The sequence below is a fragment of the Scylla paramamosain genome, chromosome 3 (genome assembly GCF_035594125.1).
Source record: "Scylla paramamosain isolate STU-SP2022 chromosome 3, ASM3559412v1, whole genome shotgun sequence".
In the NCBI taxonomy this organism is placed as follows: domain Eukaryota; kingdom Metazoa; phylum Arthropoda; class Malacostraca; order Decapoda; family Portunidae; genus Scylla; species Scylla paramamosain.
In genome coordinates, this window is record NC_087153.1 from 22,563,994 (window position 1) to 22,590,855 (window position 26,862).

Sequence of the window (26,862 nt, forward strand, 5' to 3'; positions counted from 1 at the left end):
AGTGGAAAGGAGTTGATGAGACGAAAAGCTTTTGATTCCACCCTGTCTAGGAGAGCAGTATGAGTGGAACCCCCCCCAGACATGTGAAGCATACTCCATACATGGATGGATAAGGCCCTTGTACAGAGTTAGCAGCTGGGAGGGTGAGAAAAACTGACGGAGACATCTCAGAATGCCCAACTTCATAGACGCTGTGGGTGGTATCATCAGCGTAGCAGTGGATAAGACAAGAAGTTTGGTTTAGAAGGTCATTGATGAATAATAAGAAGGGAGTGGGTGACAGGACAGAACCCTGAGGAACATCACTGTTAATAGATTTAGAAGAACAGTGACTGTCTACCACAGCAGCAATAGAACAGTCAGAAAGGAAACTTGAAATTAAGTTACAGAGAGAAGGATAGAAACTGTAGGAGGGTAGTTTGGAAATCAAAGCTTTGTGCCAGACTTTATCAAAAGCTTTTGATATGTCTAAGGCAACAGCAAAAGTTTCACCAAAAATCTCTAAAAGAGGATGACCAAGACTCAGTAAGGAAAGCCAGATCACCAAAAGAGCAGACATGATGGAACCCATACTGGTGATCAGATAAAAGGTTGTGAAAAGATTGATGTTTAAGAATCTTCCTGTTGAAGATAGATTCAAAAACTCTAGATAGGCAGGAAATTAAAGCAATAGGATGGTAGTTTGAGGGATTAGAATGGTCTCCCTTTTTAGGAACAGGCTGAATGTAGGCAAACTCTCAGCAAGAAGGAAAGGTAGATGTCAACAGATGTCGACAGATAGAGTTGAAAGAGTCTGACTAGGCACAGTTTCAGAGAACAATAGGAGGGACCCCATCAAGTCCATAAGCCTTCAGAGGGTTTAGGCCAGCAAAGGCATGGAAAACGTCATTGCAAAGAATTTTAATTGGTAACATGAAGTAGTCAGAGGATGGAGAGGGAGGAACAAGCCCTGAATCATACAAGGTAGAGTTTTTAGCAAAAGTTTGAGCGAAGAGTTTAGTTTTAGAGATAGATGTGATAGCAGTGGTGTCATCTTGTTGAAATAAAGGAGAGAAAGCAGCAGCAAATTTATTGGAGGTATTTTTGGCTAGATGCCAGAAATCATGAGGGAAATTAGATCTTGAAAGGTTTTGACACTTTATTAATGAAGGAGTTTTTGGCTAGTTAGAGAACAGACCTGACATGGTTCCAGGCAGAAATATAAAGTGCATGAGACTCTGGTGATGAAAGGCTTAAGTACCCTTTGTGGGCCACCTTTCTATCATGTATAGAATGAGAACAGGTGGTGTTAAACCAAGGCTCGGAAGGTTTAGGTCGAGAAAAAGAGTGAGGAATGTACACCTCCATGCCAGACACTATCACCTCTGTCATGCGCCTGGCAAACAAAGACAGGTCTCTGACACAGAAGCAGTAGTCATTCCAAGGAAAATCAGCAAAAAACCTCCTCAGGTCCCCCCAACTAGCAGAGGCAAAATGCCAGAGGCACCTCTGCTTAGGGGTATCCTGAGGAGGGATTGGAGCAATAGGGCAAGATACAGAGACATGAGATTGTGATCGGAGAAGCCCAAAGAAAAAGAGGGTGACACCATAAGCAGAAGGATTAGAGGTTAGGAAAAGGTCAAGAATGTTGGGTATATCTCCAAGACAGTCAGGAATATGAGTATGGTGTTGCACCAATTGCTCTAGGTCGTGGAGAATAGCAAAGTTGAAGGCTAGTTCACCAGGATGGTCAGTGATGGGAGAGGAGAGCCAAAGCTGGTGGTGAACATTGAAGTCTCCAAGAATGGAGATCTCTGCAAAAGGGAAGAGAATCAGAATGTGCTCCACTTTGGAAGTAGTCAAAGAATTTCTTATAGTCAGAAGAGTTAGGTGCCCATGCTCTTGAATCTTTCAAGTTTTTCACCATTTGGCTACAACTACAGAGTCACTCTCAAACTAAATTTATCTGTGCTGTATACACAGCACAGATAAATTTAGTTTGAGAGTGACTCTGTAGTCGTAGCCAGATGGTGGAAAACTTGAAAAAATTCAAGAACGTGGGTATGAGAGCAGGTTAGTTCATTGCGCACATACACACAACATCCAGCTTTGGACTGAAAATGAGGATACAGAAAGTAGGAGGGAACAGAAAAGAGGCTACTGTCAGTTGCCTCAGACACCTGTGTTTCAGTGAAGAAAAGATGGGGTTTAGAAGAGGAGAGGTGGTGTTCTACTGATTGAAAATTAGATCAAAGACTGCGAATGTTGCAGAAATTAATGAAGAAAAAGTTGGGGGTGTGACAAGACACTTAGGGTCGTTATCAGAAGAGCAGTCTGACCTGGGGTCATTTGTGGTCCCCTCCCTAGATGGGGACTCCGAGGCTGGTGTAGGAGTCACCATGATAATTTTGAATTTTTGAGTGAAGGGTGTGTGTGTTATTGGGTGCTTGTAGTTTTGTGTGGAGGAAGAAAGTTGTCTTTAGAGGGATGGGTATGACTGCCCCCTCGTATTGTGAGACACAAAGGGAAACGTTCAGTGAGTCACAGCTGGGTTTAATGATAAGTTCAAAGCACCCCACAATCCAGTGCTTGAGACCTCACAACTATTGATATTCCACATAATGATGTTTTCTATGCTCTCTCTGGTCTTGATCCAAAGATAGAAGGTTTATGGCTCTGATGGAGTCTCTCTAATCACTCTCTGTAACAGTACTTCTATATTCAGTCCTTGCCTGGTCTCTCTCTCTCTCTCTCTCTCTCTCTCTCTCTCTCTCTCTCTCTCTCTCTCTCTCTCTCTCTCTCTCTCTCTCTCTCTCTCTCTCTCTCTCTCTCTCTCTCTCTCTCTCTCTCTCTCTCTCTCTCTCTCTCTCTCTCTCTCTCTCTCTCTCTCTACATCAACTTTTTTCTTCTTGCTGGAAATTGCCAACATTCAAACTGTCCCACACAGGTAAGTTATACCAATCCTTCAAACTACCTAGTCATACTCGTATCTTTTTACTTCTTATCTCATTTCTCCTCAACAGAGATTCTTTATTTTAGCATCTATCAGCTCAATTTTTTTTTCATCATCAGTAAAGGGCAATCCACTAGCAATCTTTCATCTTCCTCACTGAATCTTGGTCATCCTTTCTGGGAGAACTTGCTGAAACCTCTGATGTTGCTTAAGACATATAAGCTTTTCTTGGTCTGGCATTCCCTCATACCATTTTTATCCACTTCTCAGCACAAATTTTATGACTTTCCTTTCTGTTACTTATATTGCTACACTGGAGACAACCACTATTCTCCTGAACTGGTGTTCCACTGGACTGTCCTATCACCTACTCTCTTTTACTGTTTATAAATGACTTTTCCAATTACCTTTAGACATATAAAAAGCTGTTGTTCATCTTGCACAGATTTCTAATTTTCTATTTCAAAAACACAGTTTCTATTAATTTCTCAATACCTTTCTCCTTTCTGAACATTCTCCTGTGCAGAATAGACAGCCACTTTTCTCTTACATTCCACAAATATTTTACAATCCACTCTTTCTGAAATTATTTAGGTCAAACTCCCTGCCCTATCAATGTTGATAACTACAGTAAAATCCCTCTTATCCGGCATCAACGGGACCGCCGACATGCCGGATACTTGAATATTGCCGGATACTTGAATAGAAGTGAAATTATGTCCACAATCACCACCCTACACTCACGCATCTTACCATAACAAAGATCAGCTGATCTTAATCAGCAGCTGATCTGATCAGCTGCTTAAGTGTAAGCACAACACGCTTCCTCTTTTCTACAACTTTAGGCATGATGAAGGTGTCAGGCGATAAACAGTGCACACGCGGGACTGAGTCACTGAGTAAACACAGTGCAGTGGGCCGCAGGAGGCGCGAAGCAGTGCACTCTGGTGGCGAGGGGATAAAGTATGCCTCGCGCGGGAATTTTAATCGATTTTATGAGTACACATTGATTTTTTATTGATTTTAAGGCTCAGGGAAAAATGTGCCGGATACTTGAAGCTGCCGGATACTCGAATGCCGGATGAGAGGGATTTTACTGTATACTACATTTTATGTAATTTGTCAGACATCCAGCCCAGCTGGAATTATACAAGCTATAGATTGTAAAGAAGCTATTCAACACTGCTTTTGATCTTTCTATAATTTCCGAACAGGACAAGGCAAATGTTGTGTTATTCAATACCTCAAAAACTTTTTTATTTATACACTTGATATAACTTTTCTAATAATCATCATCTCTTCTTCAATAACATTCAACTCTCACCCTCCTCTATAAAAATACTTGGGCTACTGTTTCTTAAGTCTCAAATGATAATATCACATCTCATCTCTTCCTAAAACACTTTCCATAAAGTTAAGTGTTCTATGAGAACACCAAATGTTTCACTCCTTCCAACAGTTTTGAATTTCTCACTCACCAACCCTTGTTATCTTCTACTGCTAACAGTAATTTGACTCTCATCCCTTCTACTGGTAAACTCTGAAACTCCAAACCCATTTGTTTTCTTCCTTCCTATTACTTCAACTATTTCAAAAGACAAGTAACAAGACATCTATTAAACTGAACTGGCCAACTTTTAAGAGGATCTCCTGATTATCTTTTGGAACCAATAAAATGAGCAGGGAATTAAACAGCTCATACAAGGAAGTCACAGAACACCTGACTTCTAATCTCTCTAAAATTTCTGATGGGGGCAAAACAAACTTAATATTGTTCAATACTTAAAAAACTCAATTCCTCCATCAATCAACTAAACACAACTTTCCAGGTAACTATCTTCTCTTCTTCAACAACACTTTAACTGTCCTACTCTTCTGCACTGAATACCCTCGATTAGTCTTTTACTTATAATAAAAACTGGAAACTTCACATCTCATCTCTAGCTGAAACAGCTTCTACGAAATTAGGCAATCTGAGTCGTCTTTACCAGTTTTTCTCACCACCCCTGCTGCTAACCCTGTACATCCATCCATGTATGGAGCATGCTTCAAATGTATATGGGGAGGGGGAGGTGTCCACTCATACCACTCTTTTAGAAAGGGTGGAATCAAAAGCATTTTGTATGATCAACTCCTCTCCTCTAACAGAATATTTTCACCCTGTCTCTCATTGTTGCATGTCTTCCTATCTTCTACAGCTATTTTCATGCCAAATGCTCTTCTGCATCTTGCAGCTTCCTTGCACAACTCTACTTTCTCTCACCCTTATCCTCTCCAACTCCAACTAATGCAAGAGTTCACCAGTATTTTTCATCATTCATCCCATTCTCTGGTAAACTCTGAAACTCCCTGCTTGCTTCTGTATTTTCTCCTTCCTGACTTGAACTGTTTCAAGAAAGAGGTTTCAGGACAATGCTTATTTTTTTATTTACTTGATTTTTCTATTTGACATTCACTTTGGAAACTGACACTCAAAGTGGGCCTTTTTTACTCTCAAAATTTTTGTTGCCCTTGGCCACTGACCCTCTTACGTAATATTATAAAAAAGGGTTCTCATTTTGTGCCCTAGTCCAGAAACCTGGCCACCCCCCTACACACACACACACACACACACACACACAGTCATGGTAGACAGAGAAGTCAACGCAAACAGGTGCTCCTAAAAATCCAGCTATCTACATCGCTGAGAGCTGCCCTAGTGGAAATACAGAGGTGACAGTTCACACTGGTTTTACTCGTTGCTGTCCCATCTCCAAAAGCGTTTTGCAGAAAGCAGTTAAACTGTTATAATGAATGATGAAGAGGAGGCTACTTCAGTCCCAACTATGTTGTTTACACCAACGGGGACTGTCCCAAAGGCAAGACAGAGAGACTTCTCAGGATTTGGGGAAATAGACCGAAGGGTCAGGGAAGCAAGGATGAGAAGGAGAATTATCACACTGGAAACCGAAATGAAGGATAGATTTGACAAGATGGCTGAAACTTTGATCACCGAGAAGGGGGTGTGGAAAGGTGCATATCTACATAAAAAACTAACATTATATGAAAAGAAAGCAATGGAATATGAAGGCAAAGTGGAAGAATTAAACAAAACGGGAAAACTGGAAGAAAGAACAAGAAGAAGAAAAGATCGATTTTAGGAAAATTGTGGAGGAACAAACCAAGGCAAACAACACAAAGCTAACAGAAAAAGTTATTCAAATTATAAAACAAAGAAAACTTTGTTAGAGACACTGTCAATAAGCAAAAAACTGATGTGGTATTCGGCCTGAAGGAAGAGTGTACACTTCAGAGGACTGAAAGAGAAAAGAAGGAAAAGAGATGTGTGGAAAAATTAGTGGAGACATTACAAAAAGAAAAAGAGCTGACTGGAGAGATCGAAGATATTAAAAGGTTGGGTAGATATGTTGAAGGTGGACAGCGTCCTATGACGCTAGGTCACAAGTGGCAGCTGAAGAAACACTGAGTAAATCCTGGAAACTGGCCAAGGTGGAAGAATACATACAAGTGTGGATAAAATAAAAAGATAGAACCAGAGAAGAGCGAGATACTATAAATGAACTAAAAAAAAAGAAGCAAATGAAAAAAAAATGGAAAATTATCAGAGGTGGAGAAAAAACAGTTCTTTTGGAGGTTCATGGACATGAGGTTGAGAAAGAGGTACATAAGGGAAGTAAATGGGGAAGGGGAAGACTAAAAGTACCCTACACAAACATAAATGGACTAATGTCAGTAGTGTTAGAACTAGAAGACTATTTAAAAGAGGAGAAACTGGACATCACGGAAATCGTTGAAACTAAATTGGCAAGTGAAGGAGATATATTAAATATTGAAGGAAAATACAACCTCTGGATGAGAAATAGAAAGAATAAATGGGGAGCAGGTGTGATGCTTCTAGTTAGGAAGGATTTATTAGTGAAATCTGTCACATAAGGGGGTGGAGGAGGCAGAAGTATTGAAAACAAGCTTAAGACAAAATATGGGAAGATACCATAACGTTGGGGTGACTTATGTTACCCCCCTATTCCAACTCTTGGAGAGAGGATGAATATAAGAAAATGCTTGAAGACACAAGGACATGTTTAGCAGAGCTACTTGAGGAAAATGACAATATACTCATGATGGGGACTTTAACTTTAAAGAGGTATCTTGGGAGAATTGAACCACAGAAGGCAGTGAGTCATCATGGGATAACAAGCTACTAGACCTGGCTATTGAAAATTTCCTGACACAATGGGTTACAGATGACACAAGATTTAGGGGAAATGAAGCACCTTCAAGGCTCGATCTAATTTTCACCAAGGAACAAGAAATAGTAGAAGACCTTAAATACATAAACCCAGTAGGAAAAAGTGATCATGTGCTGATTCAGTTCACAGTTATGGTTAATAACCTCAATATAAAAAAAGAGCACCACAGAAGAGAATTGGTTAACTACAGCAAGACCAACTTTGGACAACTTAGGAAGTATTTCGATGAATTGAATTGGAACATAGTTATTCAAGAGGACATAGAGGAAAAGTGGACAGCTTTCCTGAACATTTATAATAAGGGAGTAGAGAAATAGATACCCAAAAGATCAACTGAGAACGTTTTCATAAAGGATAGGTACAACAGATGTGCAACAGCTAATAATTGGAGAGAAAAAACATGGAACAAGTACAAGAAAAACAAGAGACTGGACCTGTGAAACAATTATATAAGGAAGAGGAATGAATGTCAAAACTAAGAGGTGAGCAGAAAAATTTTGAAAAGAATGTTGTAGAGAAATGTAAAGACCAACCAATATTATTTTATAAATTCATCAATGGAAAATTAAAGAGTAAAGATGAAATAAGCACAGTAAAAGCTGGAGAAGAGACAGTGGAAGACCCAAAAGAGGTGGCTGAAGTGTTTAACAGATACTTCCACTCTGTGTTTACTAAGGAAAATTATTTCAGAGGTGAGAGGACAGCGTTAGAAAAAGCAACCAACCTAAAGGAGATTAAAACATCAGAAGAAGAAGTAAAGAATATGTTGGAAGACCTGGATGTAAGGAAAGCAATGGGTCCTGATAGTGTATTGAGTTTGATTTTAAAAGTGTAGCTCACAATTAGTCTCAGTGCTGCACAACATAATTAGCACCATCCTGGTAAAAGGTAGAGTACCCATAGATTGGAAATGGGTGGATATCACCCCAATTCACCAGACCAGAAGTAAAGAAGATCCATTATATTATAGACCTGTATCGCTCACAAGTGTGGTGGCAAAGATTTGTGAAAAGATCATCAATCAAGAACAGATGGGTGAAATACCTAGAAGACAACAAGGTGATAACAGAGAAACAGTTTGGCTTCAGAAAAGGAAGATCTTGTGTTATGAATTTGATAAGTTTCTACTCAAGAGTAATAGATATAATGCAAGAGAGATGGCTGACTGCATATACTTAGATCTGAGAAAAGCATTTGATAAAGTTCCACACAGAAGACTAATATGGAAATTGGAAAAAATTGGAGGACTTGGTGGATCACTGTTAAAGTGGATGACTGACTTTTTGACAAACAGAGAAATGAGGACAGTAATTAAAGGCAGCAGGTCGAACTGGAGAACAGTAATAAGTGGAGTCCCACAAGGTTAAGTACTTGCACCTATTATGTTCACAGTTTATGTAAATGATAAGACAGGTGTAGAAAGTTAGATAAACCTTTTCGCTGATGACGCTAAGATTATGAGGAAAGTAACAAATTAAGAGGATTGCAGTGCTTTAAATCAGGACTTAATTACGATTAATGAATGGTCATTGAGGTGGAACATGGAGTTTAATGCTAAAAAATGTAGTGTGATGAGGTTTGGAAAATTGCAAGACCAGCTGGCAACTATTACTTAGGGAATGAGGAAATCTCTATAAGATCAGAAGAAAAAGACCTAGGAGTAATTATTACTGATAATTTGTCATTTGGAAAGTACAAAACAAAATTATAGGAGAAACATATAATCTGCTGAGAAACATCAAGATAGCATTCTCCTATATTGATGAAGATATGATAAAAAAAAATGATAACAACAATGATACACCCGAGATTGGAGTATGCAGCATTAGTGTGGTCGCCAAATTTGAAAAAGGATACAAGAAAGTTAGAAAGAAACCAGAGAGCTGCAACTAAAATCCCTGCAAGCTTAAGAGAGTATAGTTATGAGGAAAGGTTGAAGAGATTGGGCCTGATTACACTAGAAAAAAGGAGGGAAAGAGGTGATTTGATAGCAATATATAGAATATTGGAAGCAATGGAAAAGTTAGACAAAGAAGACCTCATGATACCAGATATGAGACACAAGAGGACATGGGAGGAAATCTAAAAGGAGTGTTTGCAGAAGAGACATCAAGAATCAGCTTCTCACAGAAGTATAACAGTGTAGAATGAACTTAAGGATGAGACTGTGTGTGCAAAAACAATTAATAAATTTAAAGAAAATCTAGACCAAAGTCAATATGGAGACAGGACAGCACAAGCCTAGTGTGGCTCTTGTCCTGTATCTCACAACTAGGTAAATACAACTAGGTAAATACACACACACACACGCAGCAGAGGTGGAGCTGACAGGAAGTGTTTTCTAGTGCTCTGCATATAGAAGGAAGGAATAACACAAATCGCTCATGGTGGAACAAGATATGTCATAAGGCACAGGAATACCTAGGTGGTAAATAGGGAGGGGAGAAACAGTAACGTGAGTATAGTTATCCCATCTCTAGTAAAGTTTGGTTTGGTTTGTTTACATTTTGGACAAACATGGTAGAGGGAGGCACCCCAAAGGAAAGAGGTTCATTTGAAGGTTTTACTGGAGAAGAAAGAGAACTAAATTATAGACTGCAGTGTAGAAAAATTTTGCATATGAAAGAAATGGACAAATTATTAGAGAGAATAAAGACATTGGAGGCACACCAGGAGACAGGTAAGAAGTTGGTGACTATTACAGCAAAGCTGATTGAGATGGAAGATAAAAATGAGAAGTTAAAGGTGTAAAAAGACTGTTTAAAGAAACAAATAAAGGAAAAAGTAGAAACTTCAGAAAGGAAATGAGGAAATGAAGGTAAGTGTAAAGGATGTGGAAATGAGGCAAAATAAGTGGTTAAATTAATGTAAATTTGAAAAAGAATCACTAAAGAAAATAATAGAACAAGAAAATGAGAAACAAAACCTCAGACAGAAAGTGGTAAATGTTATTAAAGAGAAAAATTTGTGAGAAACACTGTAGAAAAATGTTTATATAAACAAGTAATTGTATTTGGTTTAAAGGAAGAGAAAATAGTAAGCACAATTCAGAGAGGGAAAAAAAAAAAACTGTTGAATAAGTTACTGAAAAATGTGATGGGTGAAGACAGGTGGAAGAGTTCCATAGAATTGGGAAATATGAAAAAGAAAAAATGAGACCCATAAGAATAAGGTCTGCAACACAGGTACAAGCAGAAGAGGTAATTAATGGGTCTTGGAGGTTCTCTGGAGATGAAGAATATAAGAATGTGTGGATAAACAGGGATATGGATGAAAGGTTGAAGCAAAAGGAGCTAGTAAATGAGGCTAAACAAAAGAAAAAAAAAAAAAAACAATGAACAGAGAAGTTTTTCTGGATAGTAAGAGATATGAGAACAAAGAAATGGTACATCAAACAGTAAGTAAAGTATGTTATACTAATGTAAAAGGATTAATGTCAACAAAGATGGAATTAAATGAGTTATTAAACAGAACTGCATTGGATGTTGCTGTATTATGTGAGACAAAATGGAAAAATTAATGGGGAACTCCTGATACTGGTGATGATATATATGATTTATGGATAAAAAACAATTGACAAGGGAGGAGGGGGAGTGACCATTCTGACTAAAAAGTGTGTTAAAGTGGAGAGGGAAATAAAAAGTGAAGACAAGACTGAAATTCTAGAAGTGATGATTAGAAGTGGAAATGGAAGAATAATGAATTATGTAGGAGTGTATGTGCAACCTATGACCAATGCTTGGCGAAGAGAAGAGCATGAAGAGATGTTGGTAGATGTGTTAAAAGGTCTTGAAAAGATAGTGATGGAAAGCAGTGATATAGTTATTGTTGGTGATTTTAATTTTAAGGAAATAAATTGGAAGACATTAACAACTACTAGAAGTGAAAACTCATGGAGTAATAGACTGTTAAACTGGGCAGTAGAAAACTTAATGAGTCCATGGGTTGACTGTGATACCAGATTTAGTGGAAGAGATAAATCAAGACTTGATTTAGTGTTTACCAAGGACATGGAAATTATTGAAACTATACACTATAATAGCCCTCAAGGTAAAAGTGATCATGTGCTGATGGAATTTAAATTGAGAAATGAAAATGTAATCATTGATGAAAATTATAAGGTGAAAAGATTTAAATATAGTAAAGCTGACTTTGAAAAATTAAGAAAATATTTTGTTGCCGTGGACTGGAAAGACTTTGAAGATGCAGAAGATGTTCAGGAAAAACAGGATGAATTTATAGATATATAATTCTGCTGTGGAGAAATTTGTACCTAGAGGAGGAGCAAGATGTAGAAAGGGTAAAGAATGGTTCAATACAAAATGCAAAGAGGCTAGAAATTGTAAGCTAAATGCTTGGAATAGATGCAAGAAGAGGAAAACTAAGAGCAAATGGGAGGAATATATTGATGCTAGAAGTAAGTATGTTGAGATAATAAGAATGAGAAGAAACTATGAAAGAGATATAATAGCTAAGTGTATAAATGAACCCAATCTGTTCTTTAGACATATTAATGGGAAGATAAAGAGGAAGGAAGGTGTATCAAGATTGAAAGTTAAAGGAAAAATCTATGAGGACACACAGGACATGGCAGAGGTTAAGAACAATAGTTTCAGATCAGTATTTACTGTGGAAGGGGAGTTTGATGCTGGAAGGATTAAGATGGAGAGGAATATACTAAGTACAGTCCCAGTCAGTTATGAGGAAATACTTAAGATGATGGAAGAACTTGACATAAATAAAGCAAATGGTCTAGATGGATTATCAAACTGGATATTGAAGGAATGTAGAGAACAACTGGCTGATAAAATTCAGTCTAGTGGTAACATCACTACCACAAGGAAGAGTACCAAAAGATTGGAAGAGAGCAAATATTATATCAATATTCAAAGGAGGAAATAAAGAAAACTCACTAAATTATAGACCATTGTCCTTGACTAGTGTTGTAGGAAAAATATGCAAAAGAACAATAAAAGAAAGATGGATGGAACACTTGGAAAGAGAGAAAGTTTTGGTGAATTGTCAATCTGGATTTAGGAGGGGAAGATCATGCTCCATGAACTTATTGTCCTTTTATTCAAGGGTAATCAATATTGAGCAGGAGAGAAACAGATGAGTGGATGGTGTCTACTTAGACTTTCAAAGAAAGCATTTGACAAAGTGCCACACCAAAGATTGCTTTGGAAGATAAAAATTATGGAAAAATTGGAGGAAGACTGCTGGAATGGATGGAGGATTATCTGGATGATGAGAACAGTAATACCAGACCAGAATTCATCTTGGCTGAAAGCAACTAGTGGTGTCCCACGGGGGTAAGTAATGGGACTGATAATGTTTGTAATATATGTGAATGACATAAATGAAGAAATAGACAGTTATATGAACTTATTTGCAGATGATGCTAAGCTGATGAGAGGGGTAGAAAATATAAATGACTGTATGGTACTGCAAGATTATTTAAATAAGATAAATAGATAGAGTAAATCTTGGCAAATGGAATTCAATTAAAGTAAATGTAATGGAGTTTGGTAAGAGTAAGAAAAGAATACAATATCATTATGAGATGGATGGTGTGAAGTTACAGAAATTAAAAGAGGAAGTGTATTTGGGAGCAACACTTATGAAAAATGTGACTCCGGACAGACGCACTGATAAAATTACTGGAGACGATGAATTTGTTAAAAAGAATAAGAATGGCATTCTCATATTTAGATGAACGAATGATAAAAAAAAAAAGTGGTTGATTTCCATGATAAGACCAAGATTGGATTATGCAGCAGTGGTGTGGTCTCCTCATATAAAGAGGAATATCATAAAATTAGAAAGAGTACAAAGAGCAGTCACTAAGATGGTCCCAGAGTTGAGTAAGTCAACCTATGAAGAGAGATTAAGAATGTTGGAAATTCCTACCCTTGAAAATACAAGAGAGAGGGGATTTAATAAACATCTATAGAATGATAAATGGTATGGAAAATGTGGACAAAGAATGTTTTATAAATTTAGACACACAGAGTACAAGGGGACACAGGAGAAAGTTGAAGAAAGTTAACTGTAGAAGAGACATCAAAAAGTATAGTTTTCCTCACAGAAATGTGAACAAATGGAGTGAACTCAGTGAAGACATTGTCAATGCCATAACTGTCCATGCTTTTAAGACCAAACTGGACAGATATAGAGATTACTCCCCTCCCATAAACCACAAGGTAAATACAACTAGGTAAACACACACACACACACACACACACACACACAACACAGGAACAGGCAGAAAGGTATATATGGAGAGTGATAGACATGAAAATGAGGAAATGGTGGTTAAAGAATGCGGAGCAAGAAGTAAGACGACAAAGAGAGAACACAAAAGAAATGGGTCCACAATAAATAAAATTAAAGTTATGTATACAAACATAGATGGATTAGTGTCCAGCCTAAGGGAACTAAGAGATTATTTACATGAAAGGAAACCAGAAGTGGCATGCATTACGGAAACAAAACTAACAAGGGAGATTAATGTTGAATTTGAAGAAGAATATAACACATGGAGAAGAGACAGAAAGAATAAGGGAGGAGGAGGAGTGATGATTCTAGTAAGAAAAAACATCTTGATAGAAACAGTGGAATATGGTGAAGGGAGGTCAGAAACATTGAGTGTGGAGATCAAGATCCAAGGACAAGAAAGCAGAAAAATTATTGTTGCATACATGCCTCCAAAGACCAACACTTGGGGGACTGATGATTATAAGCACATGCAAAGCGAGTTCATAAAAAGTATAGATGACATGCTAAAGATAAGAACCAAGGTGTTACTAGTAGGAGATTTTAATAGCAAAGAGATAAACTGGGGGGAGATGGAGGTGACAGGGATTGCCAGTACATGGAGTGAAGAATTTTTACAGACTATGATGGTAAACACGATGGATCAATGGGTGAAAGAAAATACTAGGTACAGAGGGGAAGATGAACCATCACTACTAGACTTGGTTTTTACAAAAAAGCCAGAAAATGAACCAAGTATAGAATATTTGTGTCCAGTGGGAAAAAGTGATCATGTGAAGATGGAGATAGAGATCAAAGAAGAAGTGCCAAAATTCAATGAGGAATATAAAAATGAGAGAAAAAATTATGCTAAGGCAGACTTTACAGGGTTAAAGAAATTCTACGGAGAGCTTGATTGGAATAATTTATTAAGAGGTATGGAGGTGCAGAAAAAATATGAAGTGTTTTTAAGCAAGTTTAGAGAAGGTGTTGAAAGATATGTGCCAAGATATAAGGTAAAAGAAAATAAGAAAGTGTGGTTTAATGCAAAGTGTGCAGAGGCAAAAAAGAAAAAGGAGAGGGCATGGAAAAAAATGAGGAAACAATGGAGATAAATAGAGAAGAATACAGGACAGCTAGAAATGATTGTTAAAATAAGAAGAGAAGAAGAAAGAAATTTTGAAAGGGATGTAGTTGGAAAGTGTAAAGAAGAACCCAAACTTTTCTATAGATATGTAAATGGAAAAATAAAGCATAGAGATACTATTACAAAGCTGAAGGAAAATGGAGAAATTTATGAAACCACACAAGAGATGGCTGAGATACTGAATAAAAGCTTTAAGTCTGTATTTACAAGAGAAACTGTCTTTGCATCACTGGGAGATGAGGAACAACATAAAGGAATAGCAAACATACAAGTGGAAAGAAAAGAAATTAAAAGACTACTGGAAGAGCTAGATACTAGGAAGGCGATGGGACCAGACGAAGTAAATGGATGGATATTGAAAGAATGTAGAGAGGAATTGGAAGAACCAATATGGGAGATAATTAACAGTTCTTTAAAGGAGGGAAAAGTACCAAAGGAATGGAAGAGAGCAAATATAGTACCGTTATACAAAGGAGGTAATAAAATGGAACCACTGAATTACAGACCAGTCTCACTCACGAGTATTGTAAGTAAACTCTGTGAAATAGTCATTAAAAACAGATGGATGCAATATCTTGAACAAGGAAATATAATAACAGAAAAACAATTCGGTTTCAGGAAAGAGAGATCTTGCGTAACAAACTTACTGAGCTTTTATACAAGAGTAATAGATAAACTACAAGAGAGAGATGGTTGGGTTGATGCTGTCTATTTAGATCTGAAAAAAGCTTTTGATGCAGTTCCACATAAAAGTCTCATATGGAAACTGGAACATCGAGGAGGGCTAAAAGGAAAAATACTTAAGTGGATGAAGGATTATCTCCAAAGTAGGGAAATGAGTACAGTAATCAGAGATAATAAATCAAGTTGCTGCGAAGTAACAAGCGGAGTACCACAAGGGTCTGTGTTGGCACCTATAATGTTTCAGGTCTATATAAATTATATGACGGTGGGTTTAAATAGCTACATTAATATGTTTGCAGATGATGCAAAATTGATGAAAGTAATAAAGAACCAAGAGGATTGTGAGGAACTACAGAGGGATATTGATGGAATTTATGAATGGAGTAAATGATGGAAATTAGAATTCAATATAAAGAAGTGCCATGTAATGGAGGTGGGAAGAAGTAAAAGGAGACCTTCATGGGAGTATAAGATGGGAGGTATCACAATACCAAAGAGCAAAGAAGAAAAAGACTTGGGAGTAATAATTCAAGACATGCTTTCACCAGAAAAACACATCAATGGAATATTTGGCTCTACATATAATTTGCTAGCAAATATCAGGGTGGCATTTAATTACCTAGACAAAGAAATGATGAAGAAAATCATAACACACATGATACGCCCCAAACTGGAATACGCAGCAGTGGTATGGTCTCCACACAAAAAGAAAGATATAAGGAAATTGGAGAGAATACAAAGAACAGCTACGAAAATGATACCTGAATTGGAAGACCTAAGTTACGAGGAAAGACTGGAAGAAATTGGATTACCAACACTGCAAGAAAGAAGGGAAAGAGGAGACCTGATAACAATGTTCAAATTAGTAAATGGCATGGAGAAGATAGACAGAGATGACCTAGTTGTAAAAGTGGAAGAAGGAGATAGACGTACAAGGGGAACATAAGAACATAAGAAATAAGGGAAGCTGCAAGAAGCGACCAGGCTTACACGTGGCAGTCCCTGTATGAAACACTCCTACCTATTTCCATCTGTTATCCCCATCCATAAACTTGTCTAATCTTCTCTTAAAGCTCTCTAGTGTCCTAGCACTAACTACATGATTACTGAGTCAGTTCCACTCATCTACCACTCTATTTGAGAACCAATTTTTTCCTATCTCCTTCCTAAACCTAAATTTTTCAAGCTTGAACCCGTTATTTCTTGTTCTACCCTGGTTGCTGATCCTAAGAATTTTGCTTACATCTCCCTTGTTATAACCCTTATACCACTTAAAGACTTCTATCAGGTCCCCTCTTAACCTACGTCTCTCTAGAGAATGTAAATTTAACCGCTTCAACCTCGCTTCGTAAGGAATACTCCTCATCCCCTGTATCCTTTTAGTCATTCTCCTCTGTACTGATTCTAATAGACCTATATCTTTCCTGTAATGTGGGGACCAGAACTGCACAGCGTAGTCTAGATGAGGTCTGACCAGCGCCAAGTATAATTTTAATATTACTTCCGGCCTTCTACTTTTAACACTCCTAAAAATGAATCCTAGTACCCTATTTGCCTTGTTTCTGGCTTCTATGCATTGTTTCCCTAGACGGAGTTCAGAGCTAACTATAACTCCTAAATCTTTCTCGTACCCTGTACCTACCAGAGTTTGGGTGTTTAATGTGTACCTATTGTGTGGGTTTCCTCTACCTACGCTAAGCACTTTGCATTTATTGATATTAAATTGCATTTGCCATCTATCCGTCCATTCATTCATTCTATCTAAGTCTGTCTGCAAGGCGATGGCATCCGCTTCTGACCTAATTAATCTACCTATCTTTGTGTCATCCGCAAATTTACTAACATCGCTACTAATTCCACTATCCAAGTCATTGATATATATTAGAAATAATAATGGCCCTAATACTGATCCCTGTGGCACCCCACTAATGACATGACCCCACTCGGATTTCGAGCCGTTTATTAGCACTCTCTGTCGCCTGTTACCAAGCCATGACCCTATCCAACCTAACACCTTCCCATCTATCCCGTGCGCCCTAACCTTTCTCAGGAGCCTTTGATGGGGCACCTTGTCGAATGCTTTACTAAAGTCCAGATATAAGATATCATAACTATCACCATTATCTACTGCCTCGTACACCTTACTGTAAAAACTTAACAAGTTTGTCAGGCAAGACTTCCCCTTCGTGAAGCCATGCTGTGACTGATTTATCAAGTTATGTTTGTCTAAATGTTCCCTAATGTTCCTGGCTATTATTGACTCTAACATTTTACCTACAACTGAAGTTAAGCTGACAGGTCTATAATTAGACGCTAAAGTTTTATCCCCTTTCTTAAAGATGGGTACTACATTAGCCTGCCTCCACATTACTGGTACCTCACCCGACTCCAGTGATTTCCTAAAGACAGAAACTAACGGCTCACTAATAATCTTTTTACATTCCTTCAGTACTCTGGGATATATTTCATCAGGTCCTGGTGACTTGAACTTTTTTAGCCTATCTATCTCCTGCTCCACTATCTCCCTAGTTATGGAAATATCCGTCAGCTTCTCATACTCATCTGCTCTAAACACCTGTTCACTATCTGGCATATCCTGCATGTTTTCCTGAGTGAAGACAGTTAAAAAATAATCATTCAGAAGTTTACTAATCTCCTCCCCAGAACTAACCAGCTCCCCATCTGCTGCCTTTAATGGACCTACAGTATCCTTATTTTTCGTCCTGTATACCTGATAGAATCCCTTGGGGTCCGTCTTCGCCTGGCTGGCTACCTTTAATTCATAATTGTCCTTAGCTTTCCTCGTTAACTTCCTGACTGTTCTAAATAATTCATTATACTGTGTCCTTAAAACTTCCTCACCTGCCCTTAATCTCTTATATATACTTCTCTTACGCCCTATATAATGCTTTAACCTAGCAGTCATCCATTTAGGGTCATTTTTTTGTGATCTTATTGTTTTATACGGGATATTTGCTAACTGACCTGTATGAACTTTACGAAATATTTATACAATTCATCTACATTTACTTCACCTAATCCCCTCATCTCGTTCCCTACCCTCCTCTCCCCTCCCTCATCAACTCGCCTCGACCTTACCTCTCTCATTTCAGCATGACCTGACATTCCAACATACTCACACCTATCTCCCCCCTTCCTCTTTCCTCCTCCCTTCTGGAGCCTCACCTCACCTCCCTCATCCTGCCTTATCTCTCTGAACTCCGTCCCTGACCTGACCTCACCCTGCATCCTTTGCCAGTCCACTCCTTGGAGGTACCTTTTTAATTCTTCAAAATCTGCTCTCCTAAAGTCAGGTATTTTACTAGTGTTTTTATTTCTAACAGTTTCTTCCCATTCTAGATTGTACCTAATTTCCCTATGGTCACTGTTACCTAGCTGTCCTCCAACCTCTACCTGCGTGACTGCTTCCTCCCTGTTAGTAAGAATTAAATCTAGAATATTATTCCCCCTTGTGGGTTCTACGACTACCTGTTTTAAAAAATTATCCTGAATTACCTTAAGGAATTCCTCTGCTTCCTTGTTACCCACAATCAGACTCCAGTAGATATTCCTAAAATTAAAATCTCCTACCACACATACCTGACTGTACCTGCCTGCTCTATTTAATTCCTGCCACAGTGAGGTGTTAATTTCCTCTGTACTGGTCGGTGGTCTGTAAACTACCCCTAGTACTACTGACTGCGATCCTTCCTTAATATCTACCCATATCGACTCTGCTTTGTTATCTGTTTTAATTCTATTGTTCATACAGCACTGTAATGTGTCCCTAACGTATAACGCGACACCTCCTCCTCTCCTGTTTTCTCTATCTTTATAGAACATTGTATACCCATCTATCTTAACCTCTGGATTAAATACTTTTCCTGACATATCTAACCAAGTTTCAGTTAAAGCAATGATATCAAATTTCTCTACACTCGCTATTCCTCTAAGCAAGTCTATTTTATTCAAAATACTTCTACAATTTGTGTAGTAAACACTTAAGCTATTTCTCACCATCCCTAAGCTAGCTTCCTTTCTAGATTTAACTAATTTGCCCCTTGCCTTCTCCTCACTACCCCTTCTTCCCTCCCGACTAACGAAAAAAGTGCTGGAGTGCAGTTACCTCCCGCTCGAGTGTTTCGGCCAAAACACGAACACCCTGGCGTGACAAATGCACTCCATCCCTGGCGTACAAGGTGTCCCTGCCATAGAAAAGGTCCCAGTTGTCAATGAACGTCCATCCATTACTCCTACAATGATTCGCGAGCCTGCGATTCACTGTAATAGCCCTGGACAGCCACTCAGCACCAACTCCCCTCCTCGGCAAGACACCACATACCACGGGGATCCCACCCTTGTCCCTAATCCTGTCCAAAGCCTGTCGAAACCTCCTGATAAGTTCCTCACTCCTGACCTTACCAAGGTCATTCCCTCCCGCACTGAGAAAAACAATGGGCTTGGTCCCATCTTTTTCCAAGCACGTGTCTAGCCTATCAGCTACCTTCCCTATCCCGGCCCCCGGCAAACACACCCTCGACCTACACTTCCTATCCCTAGCACAGAACGCACTATCTAAGTGCCTAACCTGACTATCACCAAACACAAGCACTCTACCTTGGGGCAGGGTAACTGCATATGAAGAAATTAAAGAAGAGTCATTGTTTGGGAGATATTAAGAAATACAGCTTTCCACATCGAACGGTTGAAATATGGAATAACTTAAAAGAAGAGGTAGTTGCAGCAAAGAGTGTGCACATGTTTAAAGAGAAATTGGACAAATTCAGGTATGGAGACAGGACTAATTGAGCTTTGGCTCGGACCCTGTACTATACAACTAGGTAAATACAACTAGGTAAATACACACACACACACACACACACACACACACACACACACACACACACACACACACACACATATATATATATATATATATATATATATATATATATATATATATATATATATATATATATATATATATATATATATATATTAATTAAAAAAACAAATAAGTAAAAATAATAAATAACAACAACAACAACTAAATAAATAGATAAAACATATATAAATATATAAAATCTTACACTACATTAACTGTGAAATCATTAAAAGGAGGAAGGGAAAGCACATATTATTTTCTATTCATAGGTTTTACAAATTATTATCATCTGTATGAAGTAATGTTGACACAATATGTTAGATATGGAGCATAGAAAGTAAGGTCTAGTAACTCCGTGAGAAAATCAGCCCATATGGAATTTTTTTAATCAATTTATAAAGTGTAACAATAATATGTGTTTTAAGGGAAAGAGAGAATGATGTAGGGAAAAATGTGGTCCAATTACTTATTTTGATGAGGTGACAAAGCCTGCATACCAAGAGTATTGCTATCACCACAGAAAAACACTGACAAGATAATAAACATCATGAATCATCAAAAACTAGTTTCAAGAGCTGGTCATAAATATTTATTCACTTTTATAAAAAGGGAAAGATAGCCTAGCCCACCACTGGATAAGTGATGGGATGGAGTAGTTAGGCACCAACAGTGCATTTCTTAAGAGATTTTTTAAACTTAGGGTAAGTGATAGAATGGAGTAGTTAGGCACCAACAGTGCATTTCTTAAGAGATTTTTTAAACTTACGGTAAGTGATGGGATGGAGTAGTTAGGCACCAACAGTGCATTTCTTTAGAGTTTTTTTAAACTTAGGGTAAGTGTTGGGATGGAGTAATTAGGCACCAACAGCGCATTTCTTGGAACATTTCCAAACTTACTTAATCTTTAGTTCTGCTCATATTTTTCAGAATAACATTCTAATACTAAGGATGCAATTTGTATTCAAAAGCTAGTCTTTCAACAGATATCTAATGGCTGATGTCCCTACAGGAAGAGCACATGTGGATCTGAGTGTATGCACCAGCAAATATGGAAGAGGGAAAAACAGGTAGTAAGGAAAGATGAAGAAATCTTAAATTACTTAAATGAGTAACTCAAAAAAATTGGGGAAAATAATTAATTTATTTGTATATATATATATATATATATATATATATATATATATATATATATATATATATATATATATATATATATATATAATATATATATATATATATATATATATATATATATATATATATATATATATATATATATATATATATATATATATATATAATATATATATTGAGAGATTAAAAGTAGTAGGGTTACAGGTATGGTAGTATGGAATAAAAGAAAATGGAGTGTACCTGGTGAGTGTATGTGCAAAACAGACGTTGTTACCAGCAAAAACTAACTTTCAACATAAAATTATCAATAGGTACACTAGGAATATGAGAGAAAACTAGTGAGCAGAAGAGAATGACCAACTATAACAGTTGATGAAAGATTACAGAAAGATGTATTGGATGCCAAGGTAGTAAAAAGAATGTTTGAAGGATTGGATCACTATGATGCAGTTACAATGAAAACAAGGGATAAACGGGAGCATGACAAGAAGGGTGGTAAAACGAAACTGGAAACTGGAAACCCTTCACTTATGTATTGAATGAACTACGCTGCAGATTTTCAAAACCATGTATCTTGAGATCATGAATGACAAGGGAGGACTCTATTTTCCTTTTACTTTTTTTATTTTATTCAATTATTGTTTTTTTTTTTTTTTTTTTCTTCTTATTAAAAGATTTGAACTCAGTTCTCACTTCCATTTCTTCTGACACATGTGACATTTATGGGGAAAAAAAAATAAGGCATTTACATATATGTTAAGGCAATAATTTAAAAAGATTTTGCCTAATCACACCTCCAGTCATGATTAGGATTTAGCATGTGTATAATGGTACTATGGTTATCTTATAAATTCAAGGATTCAAGGTGATCTTTTTTTTTTTTTCCTTCAAAAAAATTTTCTACTGCCTTTGTACTATTTCTTTCTAATGTTCACATAAGTTTCTTCCCTTCATTTCAACAAACATGTGTGATTACCTTTTCAAGGTTTTCAATTACTTCAAAAAAATTTTTGAAATTTTGAAAGGTTACAATTTTTTTTCATGTTGTGGGAAAATATCACCTTTATAAATATGCAACATTACAGTATTTTCTTAGTCACTGAATTTATACAGCCCAAAGTTTTATTAAATTCAAACAAAAATGAAAATAAAAATTTCATTTTATATTTAATCATGCCTAATTTTGAGAAAACAAAATTTGGCTTCCATTTTCATTCCCTAACGAAGTTACGGTGATGCAAACCAACTTTTACGTGAATGCCATTGTTTCATTTATCCTATGTCAGTGTACATTCACAGTGATCTGGAACCTGATGCCTTGTTATAAAAGGTATAATCCTAATTGTGAGGGTGTCAGAATGTGCCATGCCCCTCTTTTCCCTGCTAAGGTTCTTTACTCGATCACAGTTACAACCCAGAGTAAACTAAGTTTTCACAGCTAGAGAAATGGGAGAGAGAGACCATTAACAAGTAACCTAAGTCAATGAGCATCCCCAACACACTGAGTGGTATGCCATTAGCTTGCTATTTGAACAATGCACTGACAAAATGTTGTAGATGAATGCAAAAAAAAGTGTATTTTGTACTTTTATCTATTTGGTCACATCTTCCTTTGCCTTGATGACTGTTGAAATCCTTTGTGATAGTCCAATTGTAGATCCATCTGGTTGTACCACACATCTTTAATGATCTGCTGCAAGTGTGGGAGAGATGTGGGTTTTCCCTCCACTTTATCTTTTATTACCTTCCATGCATTTCCAATAATGTTAATGTCAGGACTATTCCCAGGCCATTCAACACACTGATATTTTCTTTCTGAGGAATGTTTTCACTATTTTAGAAGTGTGGCATGGAGCTGAGTCATGCATGAATGTGGTGGTCCCATGCATACCTGGGTGCAATAATGAAAGAAATTTATTACAATAACCAATAAATCAATAACGATAACCAATAATTGATAACTGGCAATAAATTTATCACCCAATAACTGATAAATCAATAAATTCAAAATTCTGAAAGTAGTGATAACAATATTAATACTTTAAATAAAAACAAATTGATAAATCCAAATCTTTATTCTTATCTTTATCTTGGAAAACTCAGAAAAATCTTGAAAAACTCAAATTCAACATTTATCCTGTCTCTTCACTAATGAAAAGTACTATTTTAAGTAAAATAACTACATTTGATTTTGAAAGTTAAAAACTTCAACATGCTCATGTTCCAAAAACTTAAATTATCAATTATCGTTAGTTTGGAACTATAAGTATCAGCAATACCAATGAATCAACAATGTGGGAAAAATAATTATCGGATAACCGATAACCCGATATCATTATCGCAATAAATTACCGCAATAACACCCACTTATGTAGTCCCCTGAATAACAAAGCTGTCAAACAGAAGTTTGTCTAACACTTCTTGTATCTTTCAGAATTCATTGTTACACCTTTCGGCAAGAATTATGGGCCACCCTGATTCATCTCCCTACTAAAGCAGCCCCACACCATGACAGAAGGGCTATGATTGATTGGTACTGTAATTCACTGGTTGTAGTGGCTACAATTAGATGGGCAGTGAAACTTTACATGATGAGAGGAAAGTATCTGGAATGTACTTTCATCAGACCACATGCCTTCCATTCATTGGTCTACAGTCTAGTCCTTATGTTCCAAGGCAAATTTCAATTTCTCTTTCTTCATCTTGTCTGTGAGGAGAAGTTTGTGTGCAGTAAGACGGCTAGGAATCTTGAGGTCCTTCAACAGACAATGTTGTACAGTCCTCTATAAGACATTTTTGAGTTTTTCATGGTACATTTCCTTCAGTTGCCAGGCAATCAAATGTTGGTTTTTCCTCAAAGCTATCACCATGGTACATTTCCTTCAGTTGCCAGGCTGTCAAATTTGGGTTTTTCTTGAAAGCTATCACCATGGTATATTTCCTTCAGTTAACAGGATATCAAATGTGGGTTTTTCTTAGAAGCTATCATTATGAGTCTCTCTGTGCTCTTTGAAGTCTTTTTCTTGACTCCAGGGTGTGTTTTATGTGCTAGAACTTCATTTGGCAGGAGGTGGCATGCAACAGAAAGAAGCCTTTTTAATGGTCACCTTGCCACATCCTAGTTGCCTGCATGTTTCATTGATGGAATTTTTTCTTCCCTTAGGGCTCAAATACAACCCTTTTCTGCAACTGTAAGTGGCTTGGAATCCATGCTAGATATATGGATAAGGTTTTGTAGCCTTGTAAAAATTAGGTATGGGGAAAAAAAGGCAAAGTGCAAAAATGGGAAGTCATACATGCAACCTCCGACTTACACTAAGTGTAAGAGTAGCTTACACGCCATCTAAGTTGCCAGGTGCTGCCAAAGCACAAATCAACTAATTTAAGCAGAACTTCCACAACAATGTCTGACACCTATTATAAGCTCATTTTGAGCACAAGGGGTCCAGCTTCATTTGTGACAAATGTATTTGTAATTTAAAAACAAATGAGTGTGGTATGAATGTTACTGGTTCACATAAGAAGGATAGGTCATGAAAAGAGACATGAGCAATAATTTTCTTTGGCAAGTGCGGTGGCAGAGGTAAGATCATTGGTGAATCAGCTCACAGTAGCATCACTGACACAGTACTATAACTGATTACAGATAATTTGTGCTGTTTGTCATATCCCACGTAGTCATTCTGATTTAAATTCTTGGTTTATACTGATATTTATAAAATCTAATTTGATTATCATGGAGTTTCACCCAAACCATACCCACAAAACCTTAATAACCTTAACATGCCACACATTCTCTGTAACGTTTTTCCATATGCTCTTCTCTTTTCTTTTATGGCCTCAATTTCAGCTACCCATCATGCATTTCCCTTTCTCCTGCCTACAGTTCTTTTATACTCTAACACTTTTCCTACTATTTTCAAGTCATTAAACCTTTAAATACATTAAACACCTCTTTTAGGGTTAATCCCTTTTAATCATTTTTACTACTATTAAAGTCATTATAGCTTTAAGTACACTAAACACCTCTTTTAGGGTTAATCCCTTTCAGTCACCCTAACTTTTCTTAGGCTCCTGATTACCCTTCTCTCATATTCCTCTCCATTAAGTATTTCCTGTCCATCCTTTCACTAGCCAATGCGTGGCTCATCTTACCTCTAATTTTTTCCTTGCTACTACCTATCCTTTATTTTCATCTTTACTGCTATAGCAAAATGATATAATCCTTCAAACAACCTTCTCAATACATCAGCATTCACACATCTTTCCTTAATCTCTCAATATGGAGCATATTCAATCACACTCTTCTATTCACCACATTCTTCTCTCCACCTCCATATGTATCTATATATGAATAACTTCATGTTGGAGAGTTAGCTAAAAACTCATTTCTGAACATATATTCAGCAAGTGCTCCCCATTCTAATTCACTTCATTTACTCATTTTCCTACAACATCTACAACCTCATGACTTAATATCTTTCCATTCATATCTTCAACAACAATTACCCTTCGCCCTTAACCAATTTTTCTGAGGCATTCATTCACGTAATTCCAAATCTCCTCATCTCCTATTTTTTTTTTTTTTTCACTTCCTCCATTTACAGATTCATACACTCAGAAGCATGCATATTTACCTGTCACCATCTTTTCATTGTTCTCACTATTCTTGATCTATGCCATCCATGTTTCTCTATACTATTCTATTTTACTGAGGGCAAATGTAAATCCCTTTTCCTTACCACACCATACCAATCCTCCTGATTCCTATCATATATCACTTTCACTCCCATTCATGCAGTCACTTTCCCAGATCCTTTCATATCCACGTCTTGTATTATTATCCGTCCTACTCTTTTAAAATGTTTTATCATTTTCCTTTTCTTTCCTGTTTCATTAATACTATTCATATTCATTTAAGTACATTCAAATAAATTCTCCCCCTCAGAATAAGGTAAAGCCCACTCTTCACCCATGAACTTGTCCTCCAAACAAGGGGACCACTGTCAGACTACAAGGCTAACACTGTTCACTTCTTGAAGATTGTAAACAACTTTAAAGAACCATTAGAATTATACATAATGTTAATATTTAGAAAAAAGCATATCAGTCCTGAAAATTTGAAATGAATCTAGAATTGTTTAGAACATATTGTAAAAATTTTGCAGACTGCCTCTCTCCCTCTCCCCATTGGTTCCACCTCATAAGATCAACTAACAAGATGCACTAAGTGAATGTGGGGGTGGGCTAGGCTAGCCTAATCCTCCTTGGAAATTTAAGAATATTGCCAGCCCTTTTCCAATAAAAGAAACTTCAGCACTCCACAAAACAGAAATCTCATTGGTTAGAACACTGTTATAGCACAAGGAAAATTTATTTTTGTGCCAATTCTAGAATCTATTTCATAAGAAAATATGAACAAAAGATAAAAATATCAATGGACTGTAATTGAAAACCAAAGTTTTCATGTTTAAACAACCACACAAATTTTACAAACAATTCATCAGTAGCAGAAACAGTTTCACATGTCAAAAACAACCAAAATGTACAGCACCTATCAAAATTAAAAATAAGC

The 26,862-nt window shown here is 37.0% G+C and overlaps 1 protein-coding gene across 32 annotated transcripts in view; it reads right to left on the reverse strand.

The window, feature by feature from the left end:
* Positions 1 to 26,862, reverse strand: part of LOC135092846 (ubiquitin-associated protein 2-like) — a 138,828-nt gene that overhangs the window by 11,784 nt on the left and 100,182 nt on the right. Inside the window, exon 16 of one of the 32 annotated variants that reach the window (XR_010263145.1) lies at positions 22,874 to 23,178. The exons of the other annotated variants lie outside the window; for them this stretch is intronic. The gene's annotated coding sequence lies outside the window, so the exon portion shown is untranslated. The remainder of the gene's footprint in view (positions 1 to 22,873; positions 23,179 to 26,862) is intronic. 32 annotated transcript variants of the gene reach the window in all.